Consider the following 27,682-nt stretch of genomic DNA (forward strand, 5'->3'; position numbering starts at 1 on the left):
GTGTGCTAGGGCGATGAATGACGAATGTTTGTTGATTGGTCTCGGTACGACGTCATCGGCTCCGGCATGACGTCCCGGTGATGAGGCAGGAAAATTCGACCAGGCAAACTGCGTCCGCGTGTGCGTACGTCCGGCTAATAGACCGCTAGCACGCACAATCCCGAGTCCTGCCGCTTGGACCGGTTTACTTTCGGCCTTCACCACCGTCCTGACGACCAGCTGTCCATTGATGGAAGGCGAAATTATTTGTAAACATTCGCGCCCTCTTTTCAATGCACGCGCGAGGCAGCTTTGTTCCGTGGTGTCAATGGGAACGTCGGGCTGCGGTTGGACAGAACCCTCGCAAAGGAGTCGAAGGAAAGTGTGAATGACGAAAGGTAAGAAGAGTGAGTGGTCGAGAAGCGTCTCGTCTTGCCCGTGGTGATGATGACGCTTTCATGCGCGAGAGCTAAATTTAACTTGAGGTTGATTTATTGTCACATACGCACGCCTTTGTTGGCCACAGTGTCGCCCGCCTTTCGGGAGCGGGCTTTTGCGGTACGTGCCGTGCTTGGGTTCGAGCCACTTGGCTTTGGGTGGCTGAGTCGGGTGGAAAATCGATCGGAAACAAGCTGGTGGCCTTTTTGCTCGCTTTCACATGGTGAAAACGTGGTGCTCGATGTGAGAGCGCTCGTTCTGTTCCCGTTTCCCGAGAAGAAACCCGACACACGGCTTTCTACGATACTCGACTCGTTCGGAAAAGGACACCACTAAAGCGTCTCAATGATGAAGGCATTTCTGGGCAAAAAGGTTCCCGCTTTTCTTCCGTACGTTCTATCGCACGTAACGTATGTTGACCGAAGGCTTTTCTCGCTCCCTCACTGCTCGGAGCTTGAGGAACTTTGGGCGCATTTTCCTCCCCAAAACGCTATCACAAACAGGCAGCGCTCGTGCTATCTGCTTTACATTATTATCAACGGAAATAATCTGATTACTTCGCGCTGCGAAGGTTTCTATTTGCGAGTGTCGTTGAGGCGCGGTTTTCTGTTCGGCGCATTTTATTTGCTAGCAGCATTATCCCAGCACATGTTACGGCATGATGACGGGCGGTTTTTTTTTTCGTAGTCGTTGGAACTTTTCTTCTCGTCCACGGAAATGTGATTATTTACGCTGCTAGCAAGGGGCTGCTAGGCTTGATGATGAGGCAGACCTATGAATTCTTTTGTTTTTTGGGGTCATAATGTCTTCAATAAGAACTTTAACTTCTTAGTGAGCTGAAGGCTGTTTAATACACGTTCATGCGGGGCTTTCCAATTGAAGGCGCTAATAGACGAAAATATGTGAAAAACTTCATTGTTTAGTTCGATGTTTCAACCTGTGTAATGAAACCGACTGCCATCTTCCATAAGACATTAATTTAGCTGAGAAATATGACATTTTTATTAATTTTCATTCGAACAAAATACTCCTGCATCATTTTAATTTGAACTGCTACCGAGACTTCCAGCAGATGGAAATATGTCACTCATCCGCAAATAGGACATTCATGAGCTTTTCCCTCGTGAGATTGATGTGGAACTTGCCATCTTCTACTGGTGAATGTTATTTGCAGCGGAAAGGCCAATCATCGAAACACCCATTGCTCATCCGATTGCTGTAATCAACGAAATGGCGATCGATCAAAGACAAACCCCAGGGCCACGAAGACATCCGTCGTCGTCATCGTCGTCGTTGTCGTCGTCCTTTGCAAGGAGCCACTTACCAATAACGTACGAGTAGCCATCGAGCGTCAGGACGCACTTCCTGGTGGCGGTACCGGGCGGATAGCGCAGGGCCCGCGTCAGCAGATTCTTTCCGGTTTGGAACCGACCCGGACCACCCTCCAGGTGGCACTTGTGCACGGTTGTGTCCTTGCAGCAGTCCGGCACACAGTCCACGCAATCGCCGTAGCACTCGTGGCACTTGGCCGGGCCTCGTTCGAGGGCTTGAGCGAGCTGCTGGAGCTCTTCGTCGCTTGAATTTGAATCACCCGCCATGGCTGTCGGTTTGTAGGTTGTGTATTTTCACGTCTGACGAAGCTTCGGTTCGGTATAGGGTTCACGGTGGGTTTTTTTTAACTAATAAAGGAAGCGTGCCAAAAGTTGGCCAGCCATCGGAAGAATATTGAGCGAGCTAATTTCACACACCAAATGGTCGATCTTTTTCCTACCGATTTAATAATCAGATCACAATTTTCTCGCCAACAACGTGCAATCTCATTCAAATCATCACTTGTTCGATTACACCGAACGCCAGCTCAGTCTTTTCTTCTTCACCAAAACACGGACGGACGTTAAAACAAAGCGCTACTAAAACACAGCCCCACACGAGCCTTTGCGTTTGATGTTACGAAAACCGACCACCAGAGCGCCAGCAAGTTTGGCATCAGCTTTGTCATGGGTTGCTGAGTGAATCCTGCCACTGCACGTGCGAAATTTGCCGTCGTTTATATGCAAGTGTGCAAAACTTTTCCTATCTAACGGAGCCCCGTCGGGATGCGTACATGCTGCAGCATTCGTGTCGAGTGGGCGTGGGAGGATGAAAGGTGGATCAATATTTGCTCATTTTGCATTAGTTTCACCCGAGTTGGTCACGCTGGGGTTGGTAATTTGAGTAGCGAGAATGATGCAGAACAAACTTTGTGTATGTGTGTGAGCGCGCGAACCGATTCGATCTGACAGAGTTTATTCATGCGAGCATTCTCCGGCACCGTAGGTGGTGAGCCACGGATGGCAGCTAATTAGCAGTGATGTATTACACCGCGGGGCACGTTATGTTGTGTTTATGTGAGGTGAAGTTTTTCCCCCATGCTCGATGGGCATGCACCGATTTTACGCGTATGAACGAACAGAACGAACGGACGATGGACGGACGATGCGGCAGATCCGATGAGGGATGAGTGGACAAAGGACGCGACGATGAGTGATGAGTTTTCCCGCGATGTGCGAGGCTGTCGATACCGCCAGGATGCTGCCAGCAGTTGCGATGAGATGATTTCACGGACAAGCTTATCGATACACGGCCCGTATCGGACACGACACTCGCGATCACTTGCACACGGTGTGCCTTGGAAAATGGGCTTTTTAAGCTTGCATTTGAATTTAGATTTCTACTTCACTACACGCGTGCCATTTCTTGGGAAAACCGAGACGCATTATGAAAACCCACGAAACAGGACGAATACGAACGCAAAGCTCCACCATCTCTAGCGTTAGTCGTTGCGAGCTAAATGGGACGAATTCGAATGGGCAAACGCGCTTATCACAAAACAGCTTTCAATGCGTAGGGCTGACTGCGTGTACGTGAACATGCCTAGACCGCTTCGTGGGAAACGTGTGCCGAGAGTGAAAATCCCACCCCCCCCACCCACTCAAGAAGACACCAAAAATCAAAGCCACCACCGGTACCAGCATCGGTACAGTACTCGGAAATGAGGTTCACTGATGGCGAATTTTCCTCCTGATCAAAAACATAATCCTCGCGGGCGCAAACAACCACGCCCGGAACAAAGCTCTAACGATTTGTCCCCGCGACGGTACCGAGTCCCCCGACGACCGACCCACGGTGCGGTGTCAAGTAAATTATTGCTCCTCGTCGCGTGGTTTTGCGGTAAAATGGTAAATTTGTCCCCACGGAAAAGCTGGGTGGGATCTCTCTCCCAAACCCCCCTCAGAGAGACTCGGCAGCTCGTGCGACAAAATCATCGTCCGTGTACGTACATAAGTGTGGCTATTTCTCTTCTCGCGTTCGCTTTCACCGACGACGGGATGTGTGTTGCCTTAACGTGTGCTTGTGAGCGTTCTCCCCCGGTGGGATCTTTTTCTCGTGCTCGAGTTCACATCTCGCCGGCTTATGCGGCTTAATGCGGTAATGTATCTTACAAGCACGCGGGCTCGTACGCTTTCCGTTGCCTCCGGACCAAAGCGAAGGACCTTTGGCAGCGAGGAGTATCGAATGAAGCCGCCAACGGAGGGAACTAAAATTGGCTGCCACATGCGCTTCCACGTGCGGCTTGGCGAGCACATTGCTGGTGAAAATTGAGACATAAACGCTTAATGACGGACACTTTTTTTTCTTTGGTGGCGCGGGAAAATTTGATTAGACGCTGAAACGCAGTGGGCGACCCTACAAAGCGAATCAACGTGAACGATCCTTGAAAACTGCTAAGTGGAAGCAGGATTCTCCCCAATGGAAGGGGAGCTTGGTTCCAATCCAATTTCAACTGAACCTTCAATACCGATCCCCAAAAGCTGTGCCACCAACTTGAAAGGTTTTCTTTTTTTTTTTGAAGGCACAGTAGAGCAAAAGTCGAAAATATCCTATTCGAAGGTCCTTATTGCAGTACTGTGTGTTGATTCGGTTCGAATGTGTGGTGGGGGAAAAAAGCTCATTTCTTTTTCTTTTCCACCCAAAAGCTACATCGCTTCCTTCCTTGCAAAATGGGCCATCGCTCGCATATACGAGGTTAGGGCTAATCATTTCCAGCTTCAAAGAAGGCACACGTGGGTCTGCAATTTTCCGATTTTTTCCTCCCAAAAACCACCACGGCCGGACTGAAAATCCACTTTCCTAACGCCTCGGGCAGGAGTTTTAGGATCCTCACCGCTGATGGGATTTTTATTTTGAGAAGTTTCCAGGAATGCGTCCACGGGAAAAAACGGGAAAGCAATTTGCAAAGTAGCTTACGCGTTACGGATCGCTGCAGAAATGTCGTCTTTCACCCAAAAAGTGGCTCAACTCGAGGCGGGGGCATTTAAGAGTCGAAAGGAGTGAAAAGAATAACGCTCCTATTTTGTAGGTGCTGACGAGAACAACGCCCAGTAAGCTTTTGTTGTGTGAGCCTTTTTTTTTTATTTTACTAAAACGTGTCAACAAACTCCCTTCGGATCGAGTGACTTTTGGTCCCCAAGCTTGAAGCGTTTTTGGTGAAAAACGTCCAAAAACAAAACAACAAAAGACGTGCTTTCATCCGGTTCGCTACTTATTGATCTCTTTCGCACGCTTTTTTGCCTCCGTAAGTCGGTCCTGATTTTAATTGCACTTAATGATGCCATTTAATTACGACGAGACTCGCCAGTCGCCGGACCGGTGCTCCTTTTTCTCGGGAATCGATAAAACGGAACCGTGCTGTGAGTCACAAAAAAAAAGAGAACGATTCTAAATGCTTTCCCATTGCTATGCTTCCTCAACCAGCGAAATCGTTGCGGGGCGCCTGGACAGGGAGCGGATCCTTTGAAATATCTTTGAACATTTTCCGCACATTCCGACGTCCCACTCCTGTCACGATTCTCGCGAATGGAGACAATGACAGCAGCGAAGCCGCCAGGGAATATCGCTGACTCGGCAACGCGGCCGAGTCTACCTTTTAGCAATTTCGCCAAGGTATCTAAGGTAACCTTTTCAACCTTTGACCGCGTTCCGAAGGCACCACCGGGCAACCGGCAGTGAAGGAATTTCGCTTCGTTTTGTGGAAATTGTGCGCCCGTTATCGGGAGCATTTCGTCGTATAATTTATTAATGCGCTTGGCTACGGGGTCGAACCGGCCGGGTCGATCGATGCCAGGATCTCACGGCTGGTGGCTCCGGTGGCTGTGGATTCGCGTCCGTTGGATCGCGGTCGCCATTCTGCGAGGATGCCATTCTGCGTGCCTGGCAACACTTGTCATTGGATGCTGCTCTTGGGGAAAGCGTGCCACCGAGCCAACTTGGCATCGAGCGCGTGGCCTCCTCGCAGGGTGGGTGTTGGAATCGTTTCATCGTTGTTATCGTGCGGGGTGGTATTTTATCTGATGAGGGGCGCTCGTGGAGCCACTCGTTCGCGGAACTCGTTACAAAAACCAACCGAGTGGTAGCTCCCGGTGGGTGGAGAAAAGCTGAAGTTCATTCGAGTGCGACTGTGCCGAATTTCGCTCATTGCGTTTATCATTTCATAATTAACCTTTGTCTGGCGAGCGCTTTTATTTGATTTTTGCGCGATGCGTAGTGTTGCTATTTAAATTCTGGACATCATTTGCATGAGCTAGCGCGATAGGAAAGAAGAAGGGACCATTTTGGGCGTGCGACTCTCAGGTTCGTTTTACCCTTTAAACTGCTAGCGTTTCCTAAATAAGTGGGGCTTTTTCATATTCATTCTGCTAGTTTTGCTATGATTCAGCCTCAAAGCCACGATGTTTTTCCTGTTTTTTTACAAATTGCTCCCTGCTTGTAACACGATCATCTGCCTTTGGTTCGCAATGGGGATGTTTATTGTTATGTTACGGTGAACAAACAACCTCCCGCCTTTAAGGGCTAAAAAAACCTGCCCTGAGATGCTAATGAAGGTCGAGCATTTTAGGCCACTTTCGAGCTTGCAACGAGTTGGCACAGCACCGTCATACAACGGCATCCTAGCTTTTCCTTCTCTTTCGAAAGCGATGCTTTCCACGCAACTGCCACTGTGAGGTTGGAAGAAGGTATTTTTGTTTTTAGCAAAAACCCAACGTGACGGTAAAACCGCACGAAGACGCAACTCCGAGGTTGTGACGAGTGGTGCGATAGTGCTATATAAATAATTTGCATAATCATGGACGGCGATGGAACGAGCAGTGGCTTTTGGCTCTCTTTTTTTTTATTTAATTTTCAATTCTCCGTGAACGCCCGTATGCTTCCATTCGTTGAGTAAACCTTCGAACGTACGGCTCGAAAGCGAAAGGACGAACGTCATCCAGCCGACGTTGGATGGAAGAAGTGGAAATATTCAACCGATATTGCTGCAACAACAAGCGCACGAAAGCATCGAACTGGAGGGGTTGAAAAGCTCCGTAAGCTACCTCTCCAACAGCGAGCGGGAGAGAAAAAGAAAAGTGTAACCAGAAGCCAAAAAGCACGAAAGCGGACAAGGCACTTTGCTTAGAGCTTCTTTTACGAGCGTGGATTACGGCGGGTGAGATGGCACGAACCATACGGAACCATGGTACGGCGGTTTGGGTGTTTGGGCTGACCGAAGAAAGTAACATAAAAACGGAAGCACTCCTATTACCACTAGCCTATCCGGCCACTCGACTGCTAGACAATCGGTAACGGCGCACGGCGGATTATGGCGGCAGTTTTGATGGGCGTGAGAGTGGGCGTAAGCAATGCTGATTGCAAAAAAAAAAAATAACACCAAGCACCATCGTCCGGTGGTTCGATCCAGTGCCGGAAAAGGATCGCGTGTACGGTAGCAGCAGCATAACGTTAACCCGCCCGAATCGCGTAGGAAAGGCAAATGCTACGGTAATCTGGCATTAGTTCTGCCGGCCGGACGATAGGGCGAGATGGGACCAGCGAAACCATCGAACTATTCGTGCCTATTCCGCACTTTAGTAGCGGCCGTGTTGCGATAGAAATGGTAAAATTCTCTGCTACCGCAACCGTTGTACGCAGCGATTAAATGCATTGCTTTTACGCAGCTAAGGCGTGACCGTGTCCAAAAAGAGAGCCTTAGCTTTTGGAAAGCTTCATGACGTAAATGGCGCGCGCACCATTGGGTGAGTTTTTGAAAGGTTTTCTGACAAGCACACAAAAATGAAATCAATCATCTGCGCTGCTCTCATTAACAGTGACATTGGGCGCGCGTGGGCCGGAGATATCCTTTTCTCGCGATAATGATATCGATAATTTTTTTTTTACAAAAGTCCCACGGATGCATAAAACTTCAGGGAACAAAAAGCTGCAAGCTCATCACAATCTGCAGGAGCCACGAAGCACGTATAACTGGAAAATTCCTGTGGCATGTGGCCATCGCGTTTTTCTTTTCTTTTTTTTTTTAAGGAAACCAATATCTCCTTTCACCCACCGAAGATGCCCATGTACAGCTTCTTATTTGTGGATTTTTGTAACGATTATCAACATGACACGGGTGTCCGGGCGTTTTGTTTGATTTTTTTACTCTATCTCTCTCTTTCGCTCTCTTTCTTCTGCCGACAACTTCATCGAGGAAAAAGTTTTTCCCTAGTACACCGGGATGGTGATGTCACTTGGTTGGCATTTTTTTCTTCTCTTGGCTCGTCCTCGCATTTTCCCTCCCAAGGACGAGCGGACAATTGATGATGGGCGCGATGATAGAGCTGATTCAAGCTGTTTTCAAAGGGCGCCCGCTATTTTCGGTACAACCCGAGCCCGCCCGTTGAGTGGATTGAATCGGTGAGGTCTCGGAAAAATGGTGTAGCGGATTTTTTGCCGTGTGCAGTTTTTTCGTACCACAATAAAGTAAAACGATTTGGCCCCACAGCGGACCTTACGAAACAAGCGGGGTTGTTTTTTTTTGCGGTGAAGAATTATCGACAATAAACGGTAATAAATTCACGCTAATGCCGTTACAAGCGACTCTCAGGGCAATCGCATTACAGCATCGGTTCAACCGAAAGCTAATCAGGAGAAATGGCAAAATATGATGCGTAAATAAATGGCCGGTTTGCTTTTTTCAACCCTACGGGCAAGCAAAACTTCCTCGAAGACGAATTTGCGATGCTTTGGAAACAACATCTGGCCAATCACCGGATGACCGAAATTGGTTTTAAATGCTCCCTTTTGGCTGGTGGGAGCGTGTTGTCGCAGGTTGTCCCAGGCCGTTCAGTACATCATCCGGTGCCGGTCGACCGGTCGTGGAGCAAGTTTTCTAAATGACCCATTAGAAGTTGAACTTTGCTGTCCCAGTGCGCACCCGGACGTCATACTTCATGCCGAGCTCGGGGAACTAGCCCTGCATTTTATATTGATCATTAGGAGCTTTGACAAACTTTCTACCACACTTGGACCGGGAAGCGTTGTAATTAGACTCGCTTGCTTTCGCCGCACACTGAAACCAAGCTTAGTGGGCAAGTTCCGGCAACTGTGGGGATTTTCTTTGATGTAAAAGTGCTAGGAGCTACCAAGAATGTTTGGTTGCACAAGAAATGGCAGCTCTTGTACGTTAACCGATGTACAGAGGAAAAGAGGAATTCTTCCACGGCGAATGAAGTGCATTACTACACAGCATAATCTTCCCACAGCCATTCAGATTCCAGAGAATAAATGGCCTCAAATTTGCTCGATTAATTGGCTGCACAAAATTTATTGCCACGTGTTCACCGTAACCGCCTCACACGCTTCCGAACACGCTCAACGTGCGCTTTGCGCGGCAACATGAGTGTATGATCGTCGTACGGATCGTTTACCGAGCCACTCAAGTCACCGACACTTAGAGCGATCATTTCTATCGGTTGTTTGTCGTTTTGCCGCTCAAACGTACAGCTCTCTTTCATCCCACCGGAAATGGCCACGCCGTGTCAGCTCGAGTGCTTCACCGTCGACGATTCTACCGTCAAGTGCCGGCAATAAAATAAACAAATTCGTCCTCCGCATCCTTGGGCCGTTTGGGGGAAACCTCGCCAGCCGGCAAATACGAGCGCGAGCGTGTGCAGTTTACGGCTCCATTCGTCGGTGGATCGTTTCGCTGTGACGCGTACGCCAGAGCAGAATGTGTGGCGGACGATAACGCTCTAACGACTCGTCCGGTTGGGTGTCCTCGACCTTCAAGCAGCGGCCAAGGACCCGTTTTGTTTCGCTACGCGTCACCACGTCGGTGTGGGTTCTATTTCGTGACGACATTTTTGGGGGTGGCCGGCTGGCTTGGGGTGTCGGGTGGGATTTCCAGCATTTCCCATTTTCGTGCAGGGCCTTTTTTCCACCGGGATCATAAATATGTCATGGGCCGCTCGTTTCAGCGGAAGCCCGTACGGAAGAAGCATTCCGAGAGCGGATCCGTTTTCGGGGACAAACGGAATGGTGCTCGAGTATAACTTTAGTTCCGAAAACAAGAAAAAAAGCCCCAACGAAAGGGGGAATGTGCGAAAACGACGAGCCATGCCCTTCAGGTCTTGGGTTTCTGTTTTTTTTTGTTTCGTTTGCTTTAGGCAAAGGAAATGGCTCAGGGAAATGGCAACAACATAAGCACCGAAAGGTCCACTGCAACGAGTCCCCCGTGCGCGCTTTGTTCTGAAGGGGCACATAATTCTAGATTTGCAGCTTAGTAGGCCATGGCCGGAGCTCTCAGCAAAACGGTGTGCGATTGGGAGAAGGAACGAAAAAAAAAAATCGCGTACAACGGGTGGACGTGCCGTGAAAAACAGGACTTCTTCTGTCCTTGGTGAGTGCAGTAGTACTGCAGCTCGTAAAGATGTGCCATTTTCGCAGTCGAAACTGGTGCTTTTTTTTTGTCTTTCTTCGTTAGTCCACCCAGCTGTAGAGAAAGCATAGATTTGGATTCCTGTGCAGCTTAAGCAGAAACGAAGGACCATTCCGTTACAGAGCAGTCCATTTTTTCCGTTCTTTATTTCACGATCGTGCGTTGGATGAATAATCACCTGACACCGTCTCCGTTTCGTACGGGCGGCTGTAAAATCGTAATGTATCCCGCTGGACGAGATTTGCAATGGCGGCATGTGCATTTCCCCGATCGGATATTGATTTAAAAGCTTCTCAGGCTCGATAACTCGCCCCAGGGTAGAGGGAAAACGTTCAACCAACACCAGCAGCATCAGAAGGTTTGGCTTGTTGGAACAGGCCGCGCTCGGTTGCGCCCCTTTTCAAACGAGTTCGTGCTCAAGCTCAAGATCCTTGCTGCAGGGATTGGTTTCGCCCTTTAAGGACGCCCTCCAACAGAAGCACTTAAAAGTGCAGCCGAGCTTGAAAGACCCCACGTCAAGGGTCCGCCTCGCACTCGGCTCGGGAGAACAAAACGAACGGACCGGATCGTGTGGAAGTTAGCGAGATCTGAATCCGAATCTCCCGTGCCATACGGGACGTGGACTCAGCCACCAAGGGATGGTGTAAAGCAGCTGGCGTATCCAATTTTATACCACTCTTGAAACCTGGGGAATTTCCGTGGCGTCCTCTCGAGAAACGGTCATCGCTCAAACGGCTGAACGGTGGTAGGGATTTCAGGTTTAAAAAGGTTAACACCGGCTCTTGGGCCCACGTTGAAAGTAGAATAAAAAGACAAAAAAGACACACCAACACCAAAGGGTTGTCACTGGCTACGATCGATGCGATGTTATTCCGTCGGTGTAACCTGTCACCATGGCGACATCGCTGACAATGGTAACTAGATTTTAAAAGCCGACAGTTGTGCCAACGTCGCTTGAATTCCTGCGAGAGCGACCCGAAAAGCCGATAGAAGTTAATAGCCCCGGGCCGGTGGTGCCGCCTGTTCCCAGTGGGGATGGGAAATCTCTCTAACCCGCCGCTGGGTTGGTTGTCTGGTTTTACGACCCAAACGCCAGGGTCCGGTGGTCATGCATTAATCATCAGGTGAAAAGTACGTTTTTCTGCTGCTATTGCAGGCCTTCCGAACCACACCACACTCCGGTGCTTGGTGCATTTTTTGTCTCCCTTTTGCTCGCGTATTTTAAAACATCAGGCGACATCGTCGAAAGCGAACTAAAAGGGCGACCCCTTTTGCAGTTGCACCGGGAGTCGCCGTTAATGCGAGTCCCGGCGGCAATCCAGCGTGGTGGAGAGCCGGCGAGTGGGTCACTGGCAAGCGCCCGGTAATTGGTTTGTAATTGTACGGGGAAACCAACCGATGGACTTTCTTGCGAACCACTGGACAGACCACTGGGCGAGCCGGTCATCAATAATTCATCCACCAACCAGCGGGCAGCTCTGGGCAATGGGAATTGCATCCGCGGAACCGGGCGGCGAGCTTTCGATGGACGGACCGATCGATCCGATTTCTAGGTTAATCGAGTAATTAATTAATTGATTGCGATCGCCATCGCGTACGCTCGCTTGTGATAGGAACCGCGCAATAACGAAACGGTGCTCGCGGAGATGCCGTTTCGTACGGTGGCTAATTGGCCTCCGGAGTAGCGCAAAGAAGCGCACAAAACGAGGGCCACCGGAACGTTCTTCCGACGTTCGCGCCAAATCCGAGCGAATAATTCCTTCCACCCGGTAGGGGGTGAGAAAACGATTCATCAAGGCCAGTCCCGGACTGAAGCTGGTCTGCGAAGAAACACAGGGTGGATTCTTCGCCATCTCACCATATTTCCCGCATCGATTGTTCAATTATCTTGCCGGGTCCGTTTTCCGTTTGGGGTGGAGATAAATTCCGATTCAACGTGGACGGTGGACGTCGATACGTGGAGTTTATCAGTGATATGCTTTGTTTTCTCGAGCGAACCCTCGGCGTGGTAAAGCTCTGTAGATTTCGGTTGTAATAAAATCCCACCAGCGGCCATTATCATCAGCACGTGGGGATCGATGTTTGCAAGAGCTATCTCACACCAATAAAGTGCCGAATCCGATAGACGGCGGATGGTGGAATTGCTGCTCATCGGGAAGAAAAAAAACGGGCTCATTGTTTTTCTTATTTTTACGCCACAAAGCGAGGAACACAAAGTTCAGATATGCGTCAACCCAACAGCGTTAGAACCCCAGCGTTTCAACCGGAAGTGGAATGGAAGTTCATCTTCCCTGTGTGGCCCACGAAACTCAGTTGTGTCGTAAAGCTGCGTGGTGTGGTATTTTTTATTGATATCATTCGTGTAATCTCGCCGTTTCGCGAGTTAGTTAAAAAGCTCTTCAAGATTGCAACATATTACAAATCGGTGCATCGTAAAAGCACCGCTCACATAGTAGCGTTGTGACAAAGGTCAAACTTGGTCGTAAAATGTACGTCAACTCCCTCCGAGGGACAAAATAGCAACGAAATGGCATGGACCCGTGTAAAAGCACGATGGGATGGGTTTTCCATTTGCCTGCAGCAATCCGTGCCATCCGAGCGCGAGTGGTAAAATCATTCACCCATTAGCCAACAGAACCCGGCGCTTTAAATGCGTCCCCATTTGGCTGGATGGCTGGCGCTTTGGCAATTATGCTGGTGCTGTATAACCATATCACCGCAAAACCGTCACCGGAGTTATCTTATCTTTCCCGCTGGTCAACCCTTCTCGGCTCGCCTTAATCGGCCCCTTCGGATCCCTCAGCGCCAGATCGATGCGAATATAACAAAAGTTTAATAATGTCGTTATCATTATCGCGGACGATGCGGGTTCGCCCCTAACGTCCTCTAAACGATGCCGACTCGTCAGTTTCGGTGCAACGCGTGTGCGGATCGGTCCGTTCAGCAGGATGAAGTTTCCCATCGTTGTGGTGGTGTTGGTGCTACTAGCTTTAGCGGGTGGTTTTCAAACCACCGCGGAAGTGCGTGAACCAGACACGAAGGACTGGTATCAACACGCGACGTTCTACCAAATTTACCCTCGTTCGTTTCAAGACAGCAACGGGGATGGAATTGGCGATTTGAAGGGCATCACCTCAAGGATGCCGTACCTGGCTGGGCTTGGGATTGACGCCACCTGGTTGAGTCCACCGTTCGCGTCCCCGTTGGCGGATTTTGGCTACGATGTGTCCGATTTCTACAACATCCAACCGGAGTACGGCACGATGGCTGACATGGAGGAGCTGATCGCGGAGGCACATCGTAATGGGATCAAGTTGATGCTCGATTTCATCCCCAATCACAGCAGCGATGAGCACGACTGGTTCGTACAATCGGCGAATGGGAACGCGCTGTTCCGTGACTTCTACATCTGGCGCCCGGGACGCCCGAACGCAGCCACGGGAAGTGTCGATCCACCGAACAACTGGATTTCGGTGTTCGGTGGCCCAGCCTGGACGTTCGACGAACGACGGGGCGAGTTCTATCTGCATCAGTTCACGCGCAAACAACCCGATCTGAACTACCGCAATCCGGTGGTGCTGCAGGAGATGACGCGCATGCTCACGTTCTGGCTCGAGAAGGGTGTCGATGGGTTCCGGTTGGATGCGATCAACCACATGTTCGAGGATCCCCAGCTTCGGGATGAGCCACCGAGCTGGGGTGCGCCGGGGACGTACGACGAGCTCGATCACATCTACACCAAGGACAATCCGGACACGTACGGTGTCGTGTATGGGTGGCGTCAGTTGTGTGAGGATTTTGGCCGCCAGGCGGGCAAAACCATTATCCTGATGACGGAAGCGTACGCCTCGATCGAGAACACGATGCTGTTCTACGAGGATGAGAGTGGCACGCGTCAGGGCGCTCATATGCCGTTCAATTTCCAGCTGATCTATGACTTTCGGCGTGATCAGAACGCGATCGGGTTGAAGGAATCGATCGATTGGTGGCTGAATCATATGCCGGCCCGGCACACCGCGAGTTGGGTGGCAGGATCGCACGATCACTCGCGTGTTGCTACGCGAGTTGGGTTGGAGTACGTCGATCAGGGACTCACGCTGCTTCATACGCTTCCCGGGACGAGCATAACGTACTATGTAAGCTAAGCGAGGCGCGCGTTGCACGGGGGCCAAGATCCTTGACCATGACGAATGGGATTGCTTTTTCCACGCAGGGCGAAGAGATCGGTATGTTCGACTTTAAGGATGCGGAGTTGTACGACAACCGGGACCCGAACCGGACACCTATGCAGTGGGACAACACGGTGTCGGCAGGGTTTAGCACCAACCGCACGACCTGGCTGCGTGTCCATCCCGACTACCCAACGCGAAACGTCGCGATGCAGGAGGCGGTTGAAAGCAGCACGCTGAAGCACTTCCGTAAGCTGACGAGCCTGCGGCGCCATCCGACGTTGGTGCACGGTGAGTTCAAGCACCGTACGGTCGGACGAGACGTGTACGCCTTTAGCCGGGAGCTGCATGGTGAGGATACGCTGCTTACCGTGCTTAACATGGCGGATGCGAGCCGCAAGATCGACCTGGGGGACTTTGTGAACTTGCCGAAGCGGTTGAAGGTCGAAATAGCCCAACCGAACTCCAACTACAAGGATGGGTAGGTGGTACGGATGGTGTAGAGTGAGACGGCAAGTGAAATGTACCAATTTTTTCTCTTCCCTTTTTCAGAGACGAAGTTGACATCGACGATGTGATGTTGCTGGCGCACGATTCCGTTGTACTGCGAGCTGTCATTTCCGGCGCGCCTGAAGTTAGGCTATCGATTAGCATCGCCCTCATGGCAGCGATAAGGCACCTGTTTTAAAGCCACCATCACTGGCCCGAGAATGACCAAAATCGAAGCAATAAAAGCAAACCGCAGATAAATCCATCTAATAGAGGTCATTAGCGGCCAGTTCGGGTTGCGTGCTCGACGTGACGAAAGTGGCACCAACCGCGTGGTGCTTCAAAAATCCACGGTTTTCAGGCAGTTTTCCGAGCTCCGTGTCGCTAATTGAAAGCGAACGGTGCCGCGGTAAAGGCGCCACGCCAGTGGGCAAAACTTTGCACGATTGAAAACAAACCGTCGACGTGACGAAATCCACACGCCATCCGGCGAACGGGCAATTGCAATATGTACGGTGGCGCCGCCGCGTGTTCGCGTTCACGGCTCCAATCGCGCCAAATGTGGGGTGGAAAGAAATTCGCGTGTTGTCGCGCGTAATTAATTGTTTCCGGCTGCCGTACCGACCCGAGAACGAGTTGCACACGCTTTCAGACACACCGTTTTTCAGGCGTACCATTGCAACCAGCGTGTGCACGGCAGCCAGCAACGACAACGAGGACGGATGCCCTGAAGCAGCTGCAGTCTTGGTGGAAGAAGCCGGCACACGGGATAGCCGGATGGTGTTACGAGAGTAATTACAACGATGTCCAACTGGGCCACCGTCATCGTGGATGGGGCAGAGAAACAGGCATGTTGTCTTAAAAGTGACTTCGTCCCCTAGGGAGGGCTTACTCGGCCTGCATGTACTTGACCGTGCCGGACGCCAGCTGGACGTACCCGGACGCCCCAGACTGGGCTTCGCTAAAGCCGGGCAAAGCGAAATTTATGAAGCTAAATCATTTCCGCTGCAACGCGCAGACGGCGGGCGTTTGATAGCGCACGAAATCCCCTGCGCGCACGGGGCCAAACGAGCGAACTCATTTGCCCGGAGTTTGGGAGATTTTGCGACGAGCGGCTGGCGATAATAAATCTTGATCAGCGCGCTGGCGGGAAAACGGTCCCGTTGGGAGGATAGTTTGGATCGTCGGGAAAACCGCACAATCTAATCCACGGAGCGTTATGTTGTCAAAATATCGCAGGTATCTGGTAGCGTCGCCTAGATTTATTAGCGTTGGAGCTGCTTTGCATGATGAATGAACGCCGTTCGTTCGAGCAGCATCTTTTCCTGCAGCAGGGTCTTAAAGCATCAAACATGTTTCTGAAAACATCGAAACTTTGAGTTCCCGGCACAAAATTATCAACATTCAATCCTTGAACGCCCTGACAAAGCGCTTTTTGAGCCTTCCCAACTAATACCGAACGGCAGCAAAAGCAATCCCTGACAAACGTTCTTTCTCGTTCAAGGGGGTCGTCGTTTAAATTATTTCGACATCAATCCCCAAACCGATCAATTACGCTTTGAGCGTTTGCGAAACGGGGAGCGTAAAGTAAAATAAATCAATTATTAGATGGTCTCAGTTTCAATTCTCAGCCACCGAAACCGGTACGCTGGAGTGTCATGACACGAAAAGTGCCCCACGAAAGTCGACCCTTTTTTCTCTCTTGCTGCAGGTTTTCCATTTGCCGTTTGCGTTTTGTGCCGACGGGAAAACAATCGTTTGGAAGTAATAAAACGAAATCTCACCAGAGCGAGAAAAGGCGGCGAGTGAGAGAGCGAAAGAGAGAGAGAGAGAATGAGAGAGAAACAGCCGGATTTGATGACGTGGTGGACCCAGCACGAACCCAAAGCGCCCGATGCCACGTCAAGCCGTACGATGAAGCTTTTAAGGACTGACCACTCGGGAAAACTGTTTTTATTTTTCGCAACCCCCGCTAAACGTGCTCCGATCCTCCGGTTTGATTTGCTTTATTTGTCCTTCATTCTCTCCTGTTGTTTTTTTTTGGTCGTCTTCATCCCCTCAACAGCACGGCGCCGGGTCCGGAAACGGAAAGGATGGGGCTATTTATTCCCCGCGCTTCCGGCTGCCTTTGTCGTCGCGGCCACTGACCTCCTAAACCTCCCTAACGGCAATCGGATGTTTCGGTATCGTTGTTTCGGTGAATTTTTTTTCTGGTGGCCACTCTTCCTTAAAATCGCTCGGCTTTTCGAGAAAGGACGTATCGTTTCACCCGAAGGCGACGTTTCCGTAGAAAATGGTCAACGATAGACTGGCTCGATGTCGCTTCCGGGCGATCGGTCCTAGCCCGCCGGCTGAAGGATGACGACTGTTTGTCACTGGCGCAAAGTGGGCGCATGGTTGGTGGACCGTGAGCTGAGAAGGAGAACGAAAAAAAAAACACGCGCTCCAATTGAGCAAACAGGAGGGTTGGAAAAACCCCTATAAAAAGAAAAGAAAAGCAACCAACCGCCCTACAATTTATGCGCACGTGCTCCAGCTTGAGGCCAGTCAGCCAGTTAGGGGGCTTTCACTAGCGCTCAGAAAACTCCAGCAAACAGCTGTAATCGGGTCGGGACCATTTATCAAAGCGGCGAATAGCTCAACGGCGGCTCCGACGGCAGACTGACAGACCGTGAAACACGTGTTTCGCATTGATGGCAGCCGGCGCAGGAAGTAGTTGTTTGGGAAACGCGCTGCTGATAACGAGGCAACAACAACGCTGCACCACCCACGGGGGTGGTTCGATGCCAGCACAAACACCCGTGCGGGATATGCGCGGTCGTGGTCGTTGCCAAACCCCGTTCGAAAGGGCACACGCATCCAGCCTTGGGCGATGTATTGGTGCAATCGTGCAAATCGATTAGAGCGGGTGGAAAAGGGGGTGTTTGGAAAGTTTTCCCCCTTTTTCACTGCTCCAGTCGATTGGGATCCGCGGGAACGATCGGAAAAGTTGTGCTATTTAAATGCTACGTACAGCACTTCAGGGGTCGAGCGGGTTGTTTTTTTTTTGCCCACATCCAACCCTACAGGAAAAGTCAAGCGGCGTGGAGAATGACGCGCTTGAAGCGATTGGGGGGTGGATAGGGATTTGGGGGTGAGTTTTTTTTATGACATCGTCAAGCACTGTACCGTCATCGATTTCTGCGGTTGTGACGAATATTGTTTTTTCTTCGCTCCGAGCCCTAGTAAACCAACACACGGACGATGGTCGGGCATAGAGATGTCCATTTTCTCAATTTACCAGAGAGAAAAGATGCCAGTTGTAAGTAGAGAAATATTATAGCAACTGCAGCATATGAACTGAGCTGTGGAGCAGGCTTGAATTGTTTTTTTTTTGTAACAAACGCCCAACCCCACCGCAATAAAAGCTCTTATTTATTCCGAGAACTGCTGGCTGGTTTTTTGATGGAACCGCACTCCGTAAGCTCCGTTTCCCGTACATTTGCATGTTTCTAATCAACAAAACCCATATCAAAGGGCACCCAAAATCTGCTGATAAGTTGCTGGTCCGAGCGTAGACGTCACTGTCCCACGGCGACAAGCGCTCGGAAAATCGACGACGAGTGAAGATAAAGTTTTGTGTTATTGAAAATGTAATAACCGCCGCTCAGCGAGGACGATGGTTGGGGTCCGAGTTGAAGCGCGGTTAGCAACGTCAAAAAAACACCAGCACGGCGAGGACTTTCCATCGCAAGCGTCACCCAAACCCGGTTATGGAAAATAGTTAGCGATCGTAGCACGGGACACACTGGGGCACACTCGTACCCCGGAAGTAAGATTTATTCAGCTCGTAGCACGCTCGCGCGCGCGCGCCATGCAAAAACGGAAGCGAAAATGCTAAATTTGTCGGCCGCTCACTGCGGTGCCATTCAATCAGCTAAAGTGCCTCGAAAATATTAGCCCAGCTCGACACTGGAGTTAGGAGCTGCTTTTTTTGTGTTGTCTCTGTGGCATGAGTTTTCGTTTGGCGGCTTTACTGATGGGGATTTATGTTTCCCATTCTCGACGCGGTTATTACCGTAAGCCGTTGCAATGGTGGAGATTGGATTTTCTGGTGATTTCTCATTCAAATGAGAAATAAATCGCAATCCACTAGCCGGAGGTTTGATGCGTTTGTTTATGCTTTTTTTGATGTTTTGCTCGGCGAGCTTTTCGATCACAGCCAACTACGTTCTGACGCCTTCGGTTTCGTGTTACAAATCGAAAACGTGCACTAACACGCCGCGTGGCACTCGAGGTGTAAAATTGGTTCATCCTCAGGCGATTCTGAATCCCTTGCGTCTAAGCGGATTTCGGGTGACCAAAGCGAATCGGCTTTGTAAATTGATTACTTTTCCGCGCGTTTCGACCGTTTTGTTTCTATCGCATCCGCTTCTTTATGGCCGGCTCAAGCCGAGGTGGCCTTCATGTTGCCCTCGGGTGTCTTTTCGCCCTGGCTGGGCTGGTATTGATTTTCACGATTTTTCAATTTTTCCATGCCCACGCCGTGCGGTTCGTGCGGTGCGCTAAAACAATGTTTGCTGCTGGTCTGCCTGTCGGCCTATCACCGGCCACCCCCAATGACCCGGCGTGATAAAGTTCGTCGAAAATTGCCATGAATAATCGATAAACGAACGTCGTGAGAACGGGCCACGGATGTCGCCACGGATTCCCAAACCGGACCCCCGTCCACCCAGAGGTTGGGATGGAATCGCTCGAAAACATTACACAATTACGCCTCGAGGAAGCTGGCAGGTTGTCATTAGATGGGAACATCTAGCTCGGAGCCTGTGGTGCTCGAGTCGCTTGTCGGGTTGCCGTTGCTGCCCGCGGGAAGGTTTTGCTTATAATTGAAACTTTATCTGCCTCGGTTATCTCGCATCAAACGCCGACAGCGGCTGGGGCTGAAACCATTCGAAAAGTTAGCGCTTTATTTTGTTTAGTTTTCCCTTTTCGTCATCATCAGCCAGCGCTCGGCAAAGGTCCAATCTAAAGAGGTTAGAATAACTTTTAGACAAAATCTCAGGACCTAACGTGTAACGTCTATTGAGCTTACGCTTTTATTAAGCAACGCAACCTGCTTGCCAGACTTCTTGCACACAGGGAAGCGAATGAATACGATAGCACAATTTAAATACCCTTGTCTAGGTGTCCTTTGAAGGCAGTTTCATTTAATAATTCACGTGTCATCGAACCATGCTCGCATTTACCAGTGAATAATAATTCTCGCCCCTGCACAACATCGAGACATGTGTCGTATTGCACGATTATTGCGCCGTAATAGCGATAACTGCCACTCGTTAGAAGGCTCATTCTCTCGTTCTGTTTTCCCATGAAAAGCTTTAATACTGTGCTAAAACCCCGCCGAACACACATGTTTTGGGCCGGCTTGTTGTGTTTGTCTTCCTTCGATTGAATGGCGAACGCGCTTCAAACGGAGTTTGTCAGCATTTTCATAATTTCAATGGCCCACCATCGATGGATGGCAATCGGGCGATGGGATTACGAAATTGTAATAGGGGATTTTTCACCAGCAGCTCGCTTGAAAGCACCCGTGTGGCAGAAGGAAGTAAGCGTGTCCCAGTAAAGCGGCTTACGGTGAGCGGCCGTGTGAGTGTGCCTGATGGGGGCCAGAAAGTGCTCAACCAATTCCACATCTCCGAACGAACGTTCTCGAGTGCACCATCGATAGCTCGCTCGAGAGCGGTACGGCACGGTACGGATTTTTAATGATACGTGAACGCGGGAATGTCGTTTACTGGGCATTGGAAAGTCGGCATGCTTTTGTCGTATTGCAGGGGGACTGTCGTTGGGACTGAGTAATGTTATATTAAATACGGAATACATCCCGTTTGGTAACCGGAATAAGCAGCGCTGTATGGACCGGCGGTGCTCGACTTTTGGCTTGCAGAGGATTTTCAATAAGGAGCTTTGGCTTCGAAACGTGGAAAGTGCTTCACATTTGAGCAATCCGTCTTCACTCGTGAACAGTTTGCGAGCAGCTCATAGGCAAATAAGCTGAATTCTTTCTCCATCTTTCGATTGAACATATCTCATAGCGGGGATTTCTATGTTTTATCATGCAAGACACCTTCGTTTACTACGCTGCCTCCATACCATATAGAAACGCGCGTGTTTTTCCCCTCATTTTGCTGGAAGTGTTGCTAAATGCTTCAAAATTTGGTTCAACACTTTTCGCGTCTCCCCAAGGATACCCCAATGATGTTTAGTGTCCGGGGGAAAAAAGAAAATGATGGCAAACAAATCACGTCGTTCATCGTTCACCGTTCGACGTGGATGAAATTTAAGTTGTCCCGTTCGCTTCTCACAGGACACACGCACTCCGTGTTGCCCTTTACGTGCGAGTTTTCCTTCCACGTTGGTGGCAGGATAGCAACCACAACCACGGCCTCGGAATAGGCGGAAGTAACCCGGATGAAGTACCACACTCGACAGTTCATCTTCTTTATCTGCTGCTGCTGTTGCTGCTGGTGTTGCTGGAAAAGCGCCCACGGATAAGCCCGTACACAGCCTCCTTCGGGAGCGAAAAGGATATGTCATGCGAAATGTCACCCTTAATAAAAACCCTCTTCATCGTGTAGAAGCGCACATCACTTCTCCGGTACCGGGACGGGACGTCAGATGGTCGCACGAGGGCGAGCAACTTGAGATTTCGACGTGCGCTTCTCAACCTTTGAAGGCCATCCGGAAGGGTGGAAATGAAGCAAAACCGGAGGTGCTTTTGCCCGGCTGCGATCAGATTGAAGATTGGAACCCACAGCGCACAGAGCTCCTGACAAATGCCTGCACAGCATTTCAAGGACACCCGGACGATGATGGATTGGCGGGATGGGCTTGGAAAATATTGCGTACGGGTGCCTTTTCAGCCTGTCACTCGTCGAAGTAAGACGAGTGGGCGCATGCAAAGCAGCCAAAGGGACACGAGGCTTGGCCGCAACACGAGAGGCCCGCTCTCGAGCCAGAAAGGACACATCGGTGATGGGAGAGTCAACAGCAGGAGCAAAAAAAAGAACTCCATACTTCGCACCTGTTCAAGCACGGTGTAAAATTAGAAAAAAGGTGTGAAATTTGAATTTTTCCTCCCACATATTACAGGGTACGGCGAAACGGCGTTACTCCCCGAAAGGCGCTATCTATCCGTCTGATCTTTCGTAGCGCTTTCCGGCACCGATCGTGGGTTAGGAATGCAAAATATCAATAATTTTCCACACGCGCTCGAGCCTTTGATGCGTGCGTGATAACATCACGCGAGGGAAAATAAAACCACCCGCCTTTACGACGTGTAATAGAAAATGAAATAAACACGCCGGCTAGCGCTCGAGGCCAAATGGCACAACAACAAAAGGGGTTTTTTGGATGCGAAATTGTATCAACGAGACGGAACAAGGTCATCACCGCCCCAGAAAACTCCTTTCGATCACACGATACGCGCGCGATAGCGCGCGTTAGGCGTCAGGAGATAAAACGAATATCAAATAGATGGGACGACCGATGAGACGCACGATTAAAATTGATTTGATTGATCCCTTTTTTCGCGTGCCGGCTGGAGGTTGCGAAGGAAGCGAACGCTACGCATAGCAGGAAGGATGCGAAATGGGTGCCTTCTGGTTGGTTTCGCAAACACGAACACGGTGACGCTTCTTCAACGACGCTTTTGTAACGCTCCCGTCAAGTTTGATGGGATCGGATCGGTAATGCCATCGACGCTAACATTCGGGCCGAATCCTTTCCGAAGGGTGTTTTAACTTTTTTTTTTTCGTGCGCCCACCTTCTCCGTATTTCGGTGAGATCGCACCCATCTGTGGGAGCACGAAATGGGAATGGGCACCGTATGTGCCGTGGCCACAGAATCTACAGCCGAATCCACAACGGAATGGGGACCGTGTGTCAATTAGGTTAGCTGAGAGCGCAATGATGGGTATTGAAAGTTACGCGCGAGGTTGCGAAATTTCGAGTGAAAAACGCGCTACAAATAAACGCATTTGGCCAACATGGTTAGGTGAGTGTTATTGAGCTATCGTAGAAGGCTGCGGAATGGAAGAAAATGGTTGCTATGGGTTCTTCAACACAATGGCAACGTCGGATCAATTGATTGACAGCTATTTAATGTGCTTTTTTCAATAATGTACCTAGCTCTGTACTACGTAGAACAATCTCATTTGTAATTTTGCTTGGTTTAAGAAAACCTGAATTTGAAAAAATAATTTAAATTTTGATAAAGCTGATGGAATAAGCAGAAAAAAAATTATTCCCAATTAATAATGTTTTTTAACTGCCTTTAGCTTAAGACGCTGAGCTCTCAGCATTCCAATGATATGACGATATCAGCGCTCATATAACACCCCACCGTTTGAAGTTCAAAGTCGAAAAGCTCTCCCAGCGTGCTTTGCAACTACTCTGGCAAGGTTACGACAACATAACCAACCAACCATTGTATACATCTCACGTCCGTGACGGGCCTGCATCCAAAACGACGCCTGTTTCCATCTGTTCGCTTCGTCACCCGAGGGCACCCAGCTTCCTGTTTTCTTAGCACGGCCACAACAACGCAAGCGAGCGGAAATCGATAATTGCCGCCATCGTCCAGCTGAGCTTCGCGGGCTACACTATGAGAAAGATCAATATTGTGTCCGCTCGAGACCTCTCAGCACAATTTCCTTCGATTTGGCGCCACGAAGAAGCCTCGACCGCAGGCGCCGGCATGACCAACGGGTGACCTTCGGGGTGGAAGATCTTTTTCTTCTTTCGTTTGATAATTGTCGAAGGGATGTGGCAAATGGTGACACCTTCCCGACACGGTTGAGGGCCGGTCTGATTATCCCACGAACCTCAACCACGCGGCTAGGTAACGCAAATGACCAGCTCAGCTGCGTAGCGCTTGTGCGCTACTGGGTATGCGCGTGCCGTTGCGTGCTGAGGTAAGGCAAAAAGAGTGCTAATTTTAGCTCGCATTTAGAAAGAAACGTTGAAAGAAAGACAGATTTTTTGTATTCGGCTTGCGTACGTTTTATTCCCCCCTTTGTCTGGCACGAAGAGAATCAAAAAACTATCGTTCAATCACAGCGCAAGCATGGATTGTGATGTAATAATTAGGACGCAATAATGCGTGGCTGCATCAGAATTTATTTTAATTCTTTATTGCTCTCGGTACGACCACCATCTCAGCTGCTTCCGGGGGCTGCTTCAGCGCGTGTGTGCGCGTACTGTTGCGCAAGGAATGAGGAAGGAAGACGATTCTTTGCCCCCAAACGTTAAGCCACGGATCAACCCGGGGCACGGGCGCCATCGATCGCGAGCGCTCGTCAGGCGTTCGGTTTCTGTAGTCTAATTTTACGACTTGTTTACATACGAGCCCTTCCCATATGCACCTCATCGTCCACCCAAAAAACCCCCCTTCCCGATGACCATTAGAAGGTGGGAGGAATTTTTCGGCGTCGGCGAGCAACGAGCAAAACAACAAAAAAAATGAGTTTGTAGCTAATCTGTTGCATCCTGCTCCCGAAACGGGTGGGTTTTTTGGTGACAGTCAGTCAGCCAACCAAGGGCAAACCGGCCATCGAAAGGGCTATTTTTGTGGCACCTTCCCGCCTTTGGTCAAACCCTTTGTTGGACGGTATAAAATCATAATTAATTGAAAAAGAACCCGTGAGCGAGTGGTTCGTTTCGAGCGATCACAGCGTTCGCTTAAAACCCTCACGGTGACAAGTGCCACGGTAGAAGCAGCTGGGTGTGTGCGCGCTTTCGTGACACATCGAGCGGCTGATTAATGGCGTTGGCTTGTCGTGGTGATCACCGCAAACGAGGCCCGGTCGCGTGATATCGTGGGTCACCTCGGGAGGGTGTTTTTTTTTGTTTCGCTCTGTTTTTCGTGTCACTGCCGTTCCGTTCAAGATGCTGCCGACTGGTGCTTTAATTGGCCGCGTGACGCGCGAACTTGGGATCTGGGGTGAATAATAGCATCCTCCACCCGACGGCACAGCTACCGGGATAGCCGGGAGCCTTGGACGAATTATTATCGCGGCGCGATTGCGATCGATGGTTCGATCGTGTGGTTCGTTTTCGCGGGGTGTTGGGAATGTAAACTCGCGCGAGTAATACCAGCGGCTTTCTTGGGCGCTGTTTTGGCACATTAATTGCGGCAAGTGTTAATTCATTTTGGCTCGCGTGTTTGAGCAGGTTGTGGTGGATGATCTTGATGCCAGTTGGCGCGAATTGATCGGTCGTGATCGTGGCGTTCATGATGAAATTCGCTTGTACGGCATTCAGTCATTCTTTGGGCTTAAAATCCAAAATAGACCAGTAAATGTTTCAAATGCTTTGTTTCAGACGATAAACCGTACAAAAATGAACAAAGACGTTCGTCTTGGGAGTTTTTACTGTACGAAATGATTCGCTTTTCCTAACACTGCTTGAATTTTCCATTTTTCTTCGAAATAAGCCGCAGAGATTTTCTTTAAAATTCACTTTCAACAGTTTTGTTCCAGAGACGGTTGAATTCCCGGTGTTCCACGGACACGCGGGAAGCTGGGAAATTGAAAATTGAAATGAGAAAGCCAACCGCAAACGATTTAATGCGTTTCTGCGGTTCCGTTCGTTCCGGTTATTTCTTCCATCCCGGCACACGCCGGCCAGAAGCGGTACGGTCGATTCCCTCGAGGTGGAGCTTTCTCGAGCGGCATCGTATCCCTCGCAGCCAGGCTCGGGTTGTGGCCAGAAGGCACATTCGTGATTTACGGTTAACTATTTCCAGCTCCAGGTTCGCCTTCCGGCTTCGCAAAAGGAGCCTCCCTGAGCAGTAGCGAGAGCTGAAGCTAGCACGGGTTGCTCGAGGCAGCCCGACATCATTATCAGCACATAATCAGGCCGGTGAGTGGATCGGTTTTGTTGAAGTTTTATGAGACAAGTGAATTAGTTCCCCGTGCACTGCCACACATTTCCTGCAGCAAGCTTTTGCAAGTAGGTAAGCCGTACGCAAACAACCATAAAACTCGCAATTTAAGAGCGATTAAAGCCGTGCACGGGTAGTTGCGTAAGGTATTAAATCTCACTCACTCGCAGGGCAGGAATCTTCCCCTTCGTAATTTGTGTATTTTACAATGGACCTGCAGCAGACAACCGATGGGGTTTTTGGGGGCGTATCAACCCATCCGAAAGGGTAGTATTAATTGTTCGTACAATACATCCTCCCGAGGTACAAGGTAAACGGGTTCTTCATCGAAATGAAGCGTGCCTTAATGATGGATACCTTCGGCACTGATAGGCGAAAGAGAAAAATGATCACCCCCAAACCAAACCAGCTGATGCGTTTATTCAATTTCCTTTGTCGACAAATGGAGGGCGGACGACGAGGTGGCTGACCATTCGAACAAAAAAAAACCCAAGCAAAAAAAAACAACGACTGGCGCTAAAGAAAAGCTCTTTATTAATAGCCATTGTCGAGGGATCGACTGCTGGCGAGCAGGCCGGCGTGTGATCCGACGGGTAAAATTGCTTCCCATTCATCACGGCCCGCCTCGGTGCGACGGAATTGATAATCCGCCATGCAAGGACCGGTGATGTCCTCCCGGGCATCATTAGTGTACCCGGTTTTGTGTCGTTTTCTTCGATTGACTGACTTCGTCAGCTGGTCGGCAACCAAAGTACGGTCGCAACACAGATGGCATGTCTAAGGCAGAGAGTCTTCCCACACTGGTCCTGAGGGCCCATAAGGGGATCCCGTCCCAGGTTGTGCGCTTTCTGCGAACAGGAACACCAGCGCCGTGTGTTGAAAAGCCCATTTACATGTGGCTTTCCCCGAGCGAGCTGATTAGCTGCCCGAGTTCAAGATACGCACCCAATAAAACAGACATTGGAATGAAGGCAAAGACCTGGGCGTGCGTCGCGCGTGGTAGGCGAAATTCGTCCCTCCCCAAAAAAGGAACGGAGCCTTTTGCATGTTGCCTTTTGCAGCGAGTTGTCAGTCACGTTTTGACAGGGAGCGACCTTCTTTTTTTCGTTCGTGGTGAGTCGAACATGGCTGCCGATGTAGCCGATGTCAAAAGCAGCATGATTTAATGCTGTCTATTTGGCTCACTCATCGATACGCGCGGCCGGTGGTATTTGGAGATTGATTAACTGCCCAATCGCCCGGGTTGGCGCTGTAGCGAGCAAGGAAAGAAAAGTTTTCGAACGCTAATCGTACGTGGAGGCTTGGAAGCCGGCGCCTCGTTCAGCTTTTTTTCCCCGGTCGGGCGCAGCTAATGAGTATTTGTTGTACGATAATCACAGCCAATCAGTTAAGTGTGAATGTTTGCTTTATCATAATTCGACCCAATGAATCAAAGCCTAGCAGAAAAAAACGAAACTTATTCACGGTAAGTTTAGGCGTTAAACTTAAAGCTACTCTGACATGAAATAGAGCTTCTTTTCCAACGTTTGCCTAAACATTTTGCACCAACACAAAACGAAGGATAATGGTCTACAAAATGGGCTCGTCTTCCTCCATCCCGGGATGGAAAGATAAATATTTCGGGATGATGGCAACAAATAAAAACACAAATTAAACGATGCGCCCGGTGCTGTGACCTTTGCCTCGCCGGATGGCATTCTTTTACGTCCGCTCTGCGTTACGAGAAAAAACCCCTCCGATGGAACACGATGGAAAGGTAGATCAAATTTATTTCGGCATACTTCGGGCAGCCCCAGGTCGATTAAAATAAATGGAAATAATGATGCAAAGGCGAGGCGGCAAAAAGGAAAAACTTTAAACGAAAAACACGATAATATGATAACAGCCACCGTG

The 27,682-nt window shown here is 49.8% G+C and overlaps 1 protein-coding gene across 1 annotated transcript in view; it reads right to left on the minus strand.

Moving 5' to 3' along the window:
* Positions 1-27,682, minus strand: part of LOC128725303 (dual specificity calcium/calmodulin-dependent 3',5'-cyclic nucleotide phosphodiesterase 1-like) — a 122,020-nt gene that overhangs the window by 68,764 nt on the left and 25,574 nt on the right. The gene's annotated exons all lie outside the window — the stretch shown is intronic.

This window comes from Anopheles nili, chromosome 3, assembly GCF_943737925.1.
Source record: "Anopheles nili chromosome 3, idAnoNiliSN_F5_01, whole genome shotgun sequence".
Taxonomy (NCBI): domain Eukaryota; kingdom Metazoa; phylum Arthropoda; class Insecta; order Diptera; family Culicidae; genus Anopheles; species Anopheles nili.